Source organism: Dermacentor silvarum, chromosome 7 (assembly GCF_013339745.2).
Source record: "Dermacentor silvarum isolate Dsil-2018 chromosome 7, BIME_Dsil_1.4, whole genome shotgun sequence".
Lineage (NCBI taxonomy): Eukaryota > Metazoa > Arthropoda > Arachnida > Ixodida > Ixodidae > Dermacentor > Dermacentor silvarum.
The window spans coordinates 97355464-97364979 of NC_051160.1; the positions used below are offsets into that span (position 1 = coordinate 97355464).

Consider the following 9516-nt stretch of genomic DNA (forward strand, 5'->3'; position numbering starts at 1 on the left):
GCTTCTCGAAAGGCTTCTCCAGTTGCTTTGTGTTTCTTTAGTTTTTGTGGTAGTATTTTCAACGCTTTTGCAAAAGTCTAATGCTGTAAATTCGTTGATGTACCGGTCTAGTAAAAGGACTAGCATTGAGCTGCTATGCTGATATGTGTCAACTTCGCCTTTCTCTAATTTTGAGCTTACCTCTCTTTCAACATCTACTGACTTGCCCAATAGTGTTTGCTGCTAAAATTAAGCTATTTACTTTTAAAGGCATCGGAAGAATCTGACCGGAAATATTAATAGCCGTCAACCGGACACATTGTACATTACCACACAAGGTATGAAGGCTTTCTCACATTTTCGTTACGCCTCAATGTTAATTTTGTCACTCTTTTTTGTGTGTGTGGGCAAATGCGTTGGAAAAATGTGCTTCTTCCACAGCAGGCTCATTGGTGCCCCTCGGCGCAAACGAGCGAATGCGTTCGTGTCACTGCTCCCGATTCCATCGTCTTCTTCTACAGCTGGCTCCGTTCCCTCTCGTCATTCAAGCGTAGAATTTCACTTCTCTTTCGTCGTCGTAATGAGGAGGCCGTGTTTAGAATGATGTGTACATGTCACATCATCCGATGTGACATGTACAGAGGGCGCTCGAAAACAGTTGTTGCAGAGTCTCAGACAATTTGCCGCGTTCATAGTTCCGACTGTCCACACAGCCGATAAGAAGGGTGTAGGGGCGAGTGGAGGCGACGCCTCAGAGAATCTGTTGAAGCATGCTTGCTTGACCTCACTTGAGTTAAGCCAGGAGTTGGAAACTCCAGTCAGAGTCTTATTTCTGCAGGGGTCTGTTGCGAAGGTCTTGTTATCAAGAAATTCTGCTGCAGCTTCAGGGCGCACACAGGGGTGACAATCAATCCGCACTGTGAGCGATTATACGTGCGTCTCTCAAAATTTCATGAGCACTGTTTGCAGTCCAAGTAACCCTGGGTTTCCCAAGCTACCAGAAACTTCTGGCCACTCTACCAAAAAGTTAAGTGGTGGCTACAGCTACGATCGCCATAATATTCATGGTGATTGATCTGGCATGCGCCACTGAAAGAGCAATTGCTGTTTACCTCAATAACAACCCATATAAATGTTTTGAACAATATTCGGTTGGGTGCATTTGACCCTTCACAACGCCCCAACAATGCACTGTCGTTCGAGGAGGCCATTTCACTAAAAGCCAAGCATCGGATAGCACATTTCTAGTGGAATTCACGACGAGCATTACCCACCGAACTTTGGTGTTAGTTTGAGCGTTGCCACATGTATCAGTTCGTGATGAAAGAGCTCGATGAACTGAGCTACAAGCACAACAATGAAATGAAGGACGGTACGAACAGTGATAATAGTGCCTACTTGTCTCCTCGTTCGCCCGCCGCCACAACCACCACCACTAACATTATCATCATCAAACAATGATTATGTCTACTGCAGGACAAAAGCCAGAGATACCTTGCGCTAGCTTATTTGAAGTTATGCCTACAAATATCTTAATTTCATCACCTCAACTAGTCCTCTGGCAGTGTCCGCGTGCATGTACTAGAATTTGTGTTATGCCTCCACCAAAATATATACCAACGTGCACAGCTTTCAGTCTAGCGGTCATTCTCGGCGTTTATTGAGGTCATACATGCTTATGGAGGACGGGTCTCTTTATGTCGGCAGGTGAACGCCTCAGATGGCGATGTGTACATCGTGGTTTCCACCGGGATAACACAGGCTCATGATAACGTCGACTGCGCGAAATTACTTTAAAGCTTATATAAAATCGCGCTGCAGGTGCACCTACTGCAGAGCCGCAGAAATGTTTTGGTAAGCAGAGATGAACATAACGTTTAGTCGACATGGTACAAGGGTGTACCACACTGTGGGTGGTTGGAGTCACATTGTTTGATGTTACACCAGCGTCACTGGCAAATAATGGTATACATATCAAGAGTCAGGTTTCCAAATTTTCCTCACCACGTCCGGCTCTGGTGAGCTAACAGGGACCTTCACCCATTAGCACTAACCGACAGTGAATTTTGCGAAACCTCATCAAAAAGAACGCATTACTCCAGATAAGCCACTGAATGGTTGAAACAGCAGAAAAACAGCAATGAAAGTTCCGACTCAGTGCATAGAAGTGACCAATGAGAGGTTGGTCGCGCAGTTGTACTGTTCGCCGAAACTAGCGTTGCATCCTGCAACAGCGCATTATCTACGGTGTTATGAGCATGATACATATTATATTAGGATACAGGTGGTCACTGCAGCAGTGCGTATGTATGCTTACAAGTCGTAAACACGAATGACATAAAGAAGATGACAGTGTTCAATCAGTGTCATCCAACTCTCACATTGTAGTGGCGCAACTACTCTGTAAGAACACCATGTTTCGGCATTGACAGAATAATGCTTTCCGTTCTTCAGCTACTGTCTCTTTTGCTATCACAATCGATGATCTCCTACCGAGCTGAAAACTTTTCATCTCCGCTAATAAAACAACAATGCTTCAAAAACGACATCAAAGTTATCCTTACTAGAGTCGAGTGTTAATTTAATGCCATGCAAATATATTACAGACAGGGCTATCCATTCACGCGTAAGCCAAGGGGCCGTTGTACGTTGTAGTATGCTGAAATTCACCCTGCTCTCAATTATTTATTATAAATTCAAGACTTCCTGCTTTTCGACATGCGTGGCGTGCATGACGCAGTTACAAGGGTCAGCATTCTCACCAAAGTATGCTGTGTTACATATGTACACCAACTCCCTCTGCAGAGAACAGTAAATCAAGTGCTTCCAAAATAACACAAATCCTCGATAGCATACACAGATTCCACAATCATCTGCTCAATTCGTCATGAATTTATACAGCGTGAGGGAGATTTTCACGATTAATAAAATAACCTATTGGACGAAAATGATCAATGAATGGACATGTTCTGCGATTTCCTTTCGTATCGACCAACAAAATGGTGAGCCATAACACATAGTATATCTGCGGTTCTAATTACAATCTCCGACACTCTAAAAACGCTCTTAATCGGGTGTTTTATTATTCCTGGCGCATATCAAGAGGCTATTTTCGCGGACGTACGTGGACGTTGGCCCCATGTACCTGTATTAGCTGCAGCCTTCTGTGGTTACAACGGTAGTTATTGGAACGATTAATGCAAGATGAGTGAACAGGTGCAGCTATTAATGCATTGAAATGATGCAGCTCGCCGACGCGGTCTGTGTAGAGAAATAGGAGGCCCGCTGGAAACCGCCAATTTATATTGCAGGCACGAGACTCCATTCAATGCTGACAATGCTAGAGCACTGCGATATCCAGCATTTAAAACACCTTCAAACACTGTAAAAAGTATTTGATTAGCATGAATTTGATATTATATAAGTTCGCATGAAGCAAACTAGACTTTTATAATCATCCAAGAGGTAATTCCCGGTATAGTGTATCGAATTGTGGCAGATTGTGTCTATTGTGACCACAATGTTTTCTGCATCAGGAAAACAGAAAACAACAATGGCGAATAACACAGCACGATAACCGTTTCCAAGCGCCACATGGTTCGAAACCATCACATACAACATTAAAAACCGGAACCACGAGTTAATACAGGTGGTGACAGGTCAATTATCGCAAGAAGAATTATATCAGCAGGGTTGCATGCGCGAACACTGGTTAGCCAAATCACTGCAATCGCGCATAAGCGAAAGAACGAAGATTGAACAGCTGTATTCTTGAACCTTGGGCGAATACTTACAGATGATACGTTACTGCGAATGTGCTAGCCGCTGTATTGTTCTGAATTATGTACAAGTAAAGAATGATACTGTTTGTATCTTTTCCTGACTATTAAAACTATATAAAATCTCCCTCTTCCCGCATTAAAAAACTCTACCGGCTTAATTTTGATGAGACGGCACCTCGTTCATTTTTACCTAAAATAACTTCACCGTGACATGTACGCCTTATTCGCTCCTTCTGTCAGCACCGTTCACAGTAAGCCTTCTCGAGCGGAGGTAGTAACGAACCGGCCGTTACTCATCTTATAACTTGTATGCAAGAAGCTAGAGACACCGTAGCCTGTGTAACTTGTCCTGTTTTAGTATATACCGAGAAGTTGCCCAATTGTGTTGCTATTCCTAGCAACGAGGACTACGCAATGCCCGACTCTAGCAGTGGCCAAGCTTTGAACGGATCAAACTGAGCGTTATGAGGAATGGCTTATTAAAGTCAGGCTTTTTGAGCAAGCGCTACACTTGTTTACACGAGAAGGGTCTGCATCCTTTAGGTTCCTTTCCTCATGGCCAGAGGTTTTGCGAGAAGGGATGACATTTTAGTGAGAACAACGTATGCTCGTTAACAGCGTGTTCAAAGGGGCTGGTTGGTTCATCATTAGAAAAGTGCAGAAACAGCGCGACACAGGACAAGTAACTTTACTTGTTCCGTGTCGCGCTGTTCCTATACTTTTGTAACATATGTTCCTTCAAGTCCGAACTTGTATTGGTTTCCTAATAAACAAATAACAATATGCATTTTCATCTTTTGTTTCAGATAACAGGTGCCAACAGGAGCAACTGATCTATATGAGCTATAGCCGTAGCTGTGCGGTTGTCTCTGTCAGGCAGAATTGCCCAAGTGTGTATTTTGCTTCCGTAGATATTTGTTATCCGAAGCACAAATTCTATCCAGGTTGAAATGCGGGCACTGCATATGTTGCACTTTTCTAATAATTACTTCGAGAGCTTCTGACGTCCATAAACATTTAGCTATCCGAGCCTCGCAGTGCTGCAATGCAAGTCTATAGCAATCTTCGCGTACGATTCTAAATTCACTGTCTCTAGTTCATTCTCAGTGTTTGTATTTTGAGGGGAACACTACTAACGAGTCACTCCTGCCAACTCTTTAAAAGCTAGACATTCTGTTTTATAGTGAGTAGGCTGAGACCCCTTACCACGCTCTTTGTAGGTATATTTCAACGACAATATTTTATGCATCCTGCTTTAAGCTCTCCTAACCTGTTTTACTGCGTGCTGGCCCTTACGGGACTCCACAATGGTTTGTTGTGTTGTCAAGGAGGTTCTTAAGCTTGGTTTGAATCCATCTAATTCGGCACTTCAAATGGCACTGTCAGTTTCGTGCTACAAGTGTAAAGGATCCCTTTATTTTATGTTCACAGGCAGTGCAATCAAATAAAATAGATTAATAACAAACATGTCATAATTAGGTCCGTGGGAGGTGCTGTTTTCATCTCAATATTCCACATGTTCTGAATTTTCATTGGCGCTTGTGCGAGCAGGGGGAAGCAAAACGAAACTGAGCACCTTGTTAAGCCGCCATTAGACTTACCCTCCACTGTGCAACATATTAGCATAAAAACAATCTAGAACTTAAAAACAAATAATAAACAATTTTATTCCAACCTAACTTTTAGAAATGTTAATTTCTGGAACGCCATTCGGGCATCATACCGAGAGCAACACAAATATATTATGAAACAACACCACCATTGCAGTCATTCTAAAAGTAAAGTTATTTTACTATTCCGCATTTTATTAATGCGTAATCTATCCTTTTCGTCTTTGTAATCTCATTTATTGCAAAACTTCATTTTACGTGTAGCTGTGAAGTAGCTTGCATGCATTCTGCAATAAAGACAGAATAACATGTATTATATCTGCAGCACTTCATCACTTTTTAATATCGACAGATTTCACCGCCTAAATAATTTCGTGATTTCTTGTTTTTCTTGGCAGATCTCAGTGAGTATGTTGAACTCCGTGTTCGCAATTCATCCATTTCGGCTGGCCCTGAGTGTGGCTGTGTAAAAAAATTTGACGAATACCATAGCCGAGGACATCAAGTTTATACGGCGGATTGCCAGAGGATACTTAAGCCGGGCTGTCAAAGTTTCCCTTGTTACGGTGGCTAAAGTTTTCTAATAAAGCAATTTTTGTGTGGAGGAGAAGAATATGCAGACGATGCGAAAATAAGAAAAACTACCTCAGATCAAATAATTGTAACAAGCCCGCACATAATAAACAGACAAAGTACTCTTCATGTCGCCATTACTAACTTATTCTTTATTCTCCCCTGAACCCCAGCCCCTTTACTACAAATTCTGTCTTTCTTCTTCTTCAACTGCTTGAGCACGCATCACTCTCCCCGCCATTGTTTTCATCCCTCCTGGGATGGTATTTAAAAACGTTTACTATAGAGGCTGATTCCACGGTGCCATTGGGGCCTACATACCAGACAGTTTTTGAGATTCCCTGTTGGCTTGCTGTTTTGACAACAGAGAATCGTCCTCTGTGATTTGAGCATGAGTTCGACAGCCCTTTTCTTACTAGCACCAAATCTCCAACCTCTATTCTTGGTATGGTTGTGTTTTGTCGTTTGTCAAAGTTCCTTTTCATTCTTTCACGGTACTTAACTTCGCTCTCTTCATTTCTTCTCTCTTCTGTCAGTTGCAGCGCTGCTTGAATTCCTAGAGACGTGTCGGCTAGTAGATAGGTTGGGTTCCCGGTAGCAGCAAAGAGCAGTGTGCATCCCAGAGCTGTTGTAAGGATCGGTTATGATGAGCTACCGCCGCTTCAAGGCAGCACTTCCATCCACCTGGGAAGTCTGGATACATATTTATGTACTGTTTGATGTCCCGAATAGCTCGCTCAGCTAACCCATTAGCTGCTGGGTGATACGGTGCTGTGAACCTGAGCGTAACTCCACATTGCTCGGCCCATTCGTTAAGGTGATGGCTCCGAAAGGCAGGTCCGTTGTCTGACACTACTACTTTAAACTTGCCAAACATCTTTCGGCTTAGAAGGGAAATCACACTTTTGGCGTCCTCCTTCCCCGGTTTTGCTGCCACCATCCTGGTGCACTCATCCACACACAACAGGAATGCTTGCGTTTTCTTCACGCCTTCAGATTTTTTTCGCAGTTCAGCGAAGTCCATGTGAATAACTTCGAATGGTACGCTCGAGTGCGTCGGTAATGCCATCTGTTGGGTTGATTGCTTGAACTTTATTCACCTGGCATTTGGGGCATGATTGCACGTATCTTTTTGTGTCTTCCTTCATGCGGGGCCATGTGAACCTTTTCGTAAGTTTCATGTAGGTACGCCAAAAGCCATCATGACCACCTGAATGGGGACTATTGTGGTAAATGTCCAGAATTTTCGGAACCAGTGTAGGAGGCACTGCTATTTTGCCTGTCTGGCTAGGTCTTCATCAGACAGCCATCCATTGTTCTTCGCAGCTCGTTCATAGAAAGTTATCCACCCTTCTGGACTTTCGGATGAGCCGTCGAACGTTTCAGGACGTACTATTTGTGATGTATGGTTCGCCCGTTTGGTTAAAGTAGAAGCCAGAGTCTCAATAATGGAGCTTTTCTGCGAAATTTGCTGTTGTTGAATTCATATGGCTCGAAGAACTGTCGCTAGCTCGTCAGATGAAGTATGCCGGAGCATGAAAGTTCTTTCTATCGGTGTCAACAGCAGCGTGTTGAACAGACGCAGCGGAATATTTACTTTCACTGAATGTTGCTCCAAAGGTTCCTCTGAAGACACTGAGGCTTCATCCAGAACGAGATTCAGAAGCTCACCTGTAGTGACGTGTTCGGGAAGGTAAGTGGCGGCTTCGTCCTCGACTTGATATTTCTTGAATACCACAGAGTTGCTGCAGTTCTCCACAAAGAAAGTGACCCACATATTGCTTCTTGTTGTCGGCTGCGCCAAATTATGTACCAAGCCCGTACATAATAAACAGACAAAGTACTCATCATGTCGCCATTACTAACTTCTTTATTCTCCCCTGACCCCCGGCCCCTTTACTACAAATTCTGTCTTTCTTCTTCTTCAACTGCTTGAGCCCGCTTCAATAATATTGTGAACAACGGTACAATAAAATTGGAGAGATTCGTATAGTATACTTCAACAAAACAACAGACTGTCCGCGCCATCCAATATATCGTGAAATGAAAGCCCGGATAGGCTGTAGCTATGCTGTCATAGAATAAGATGTTAAGGGAAACTCACATGGCTCATTAGAATGAGTGCGAAGAGCCTTCTCTCTCAGAATGTACAACATGTTGATCTTAGTTTCGGAATTCGCACCCCAGACCAGACGATAATAAATTATTGGGCTAAGAAAAAGGTGACTATCAACTAAAAGCGTAATAGTAAGAGGCAGGTATCTTAAATATTGTATGAATATTGTGATTGGAGAAAGTGTTTAACAGATGTCGCCATGCCAAGTCATAGGTAGCTAAATAAATATTGCTGATAATGTTCTGAAATTTAAAAATTCAATTTCCGATTGGTTTCATAATAACTATATCTCTGAAATAACTTGGTTGCTTCTAGTGCCAGATAATACTGCTGTAGCCTTTTCCCAAATATTAGTCAAAGCGTTATCAACTGACCATGTGAACAGTTTATTGAAAACTGAATTAGCTTTTGAAATCAGCTTGGCAGAGCTGCAACATGAAAAAAAAAAGCTTCTTTCGCCAGCTTAGACTACATAGCGTGTATCTTTGTTAGTGATAAATACATGATTCACAAAAAGATATAAATATACAGGGCCCTAGAATACTGCGTTGTTTTACACCTGAAATATTTGACCGAACTAGATACTGAATAGTAGTTATTTCAGAAATTGTTCTCCAATTTACATGTGACCAAAACAAGTCAAATGCATTGTTGCGGATGTATACTGTGGCTCAGCTCAGTCAGCAAGAGATCACGATTTATAGAGTGAAATGCCATTTGAAACATCGACCAGTACTCTCAACGTAAACAAATGTTCCTCGATAGTCGCAGAATAAGGTACTTTCGTTGAAACACAGCAAGCCGCGTCGACATTTTTTTTTGCGAAATTGTACTTATGTTTACGTATGAAATTATTCCCGTCAAGGAATTCAGATGTTCTGTGAAATACAACTTTCCCTTACGGTTCCTAAATCTAGGAGCCATCGTCATCTTCCTCGGCCGCCTTTTATATATGGCGCGCTTCGGCACGTGCTTCTCGTTCCTCGTGCTGTGAGCTGCGAGTTTAGAAGAAAATTCCGACACTTACTGGGAGGAACAGTTTCACGTCCTCACGGATCACAAACCTTTGAAGTTCGCTTTTCGTGGTAATCACAAAATTTATACCGCAAGAGAGATACGGCACCTCAATTTCATCTCCGAGCTCACCGTGGACATATACACTTAAGGCCTAGTCAACGCAGCCGCAAGTGCTTTCTCCTGTATCGACGCAATATCCACGGCCGTCGTTGACTTCGAAGAAATTGCGACGGCGCCGCGTTCAGACGTCGAGCTTCAGGACCTCCGGTCGTCTGCTACGTCATTAGCGTAGTCCAACCTATCCCCTGCATTTTCTCTAGCCACGATCACTTGCGACGTGCCAAGGGGTCGAACACGCCCATTCGTTTCATTCAGACACCGCCATCAAGTATTTGACAAGCTACACTGCGCAGGCCATCCCGGAGTTCATGCCACCCAG

The 9516-nt window shown here is 43.0% G+C and overlaps 1 long non-coding RNA gene across 2 annotated transcripts; it reads left to right on the top strand.

Moving 5' to 3' along the window:
• Positions 1-246: 246 nt before the first annotated feature.
• Positions 247-5984, top strand: LOC119459649 (uncharacterized). Of its 2 annotated transcripts, XR_007467965.1 has the most exons (3): positions 247-317; positions 4568-4651; positions 5770-5984. It is a non-coding gene; the product is annotated as an uncharacterized LOC119459649 (long non-coding RNA). The 2 variants fall into 2 exon arrangements; XR_007467964.1 differs by lacking the exon at positions 247-317 and having other exon boundaries at positions 3186-4651.
• The last annotated feature ends 3532 nt before the right edge of the window (positions 5985-9516 follow it).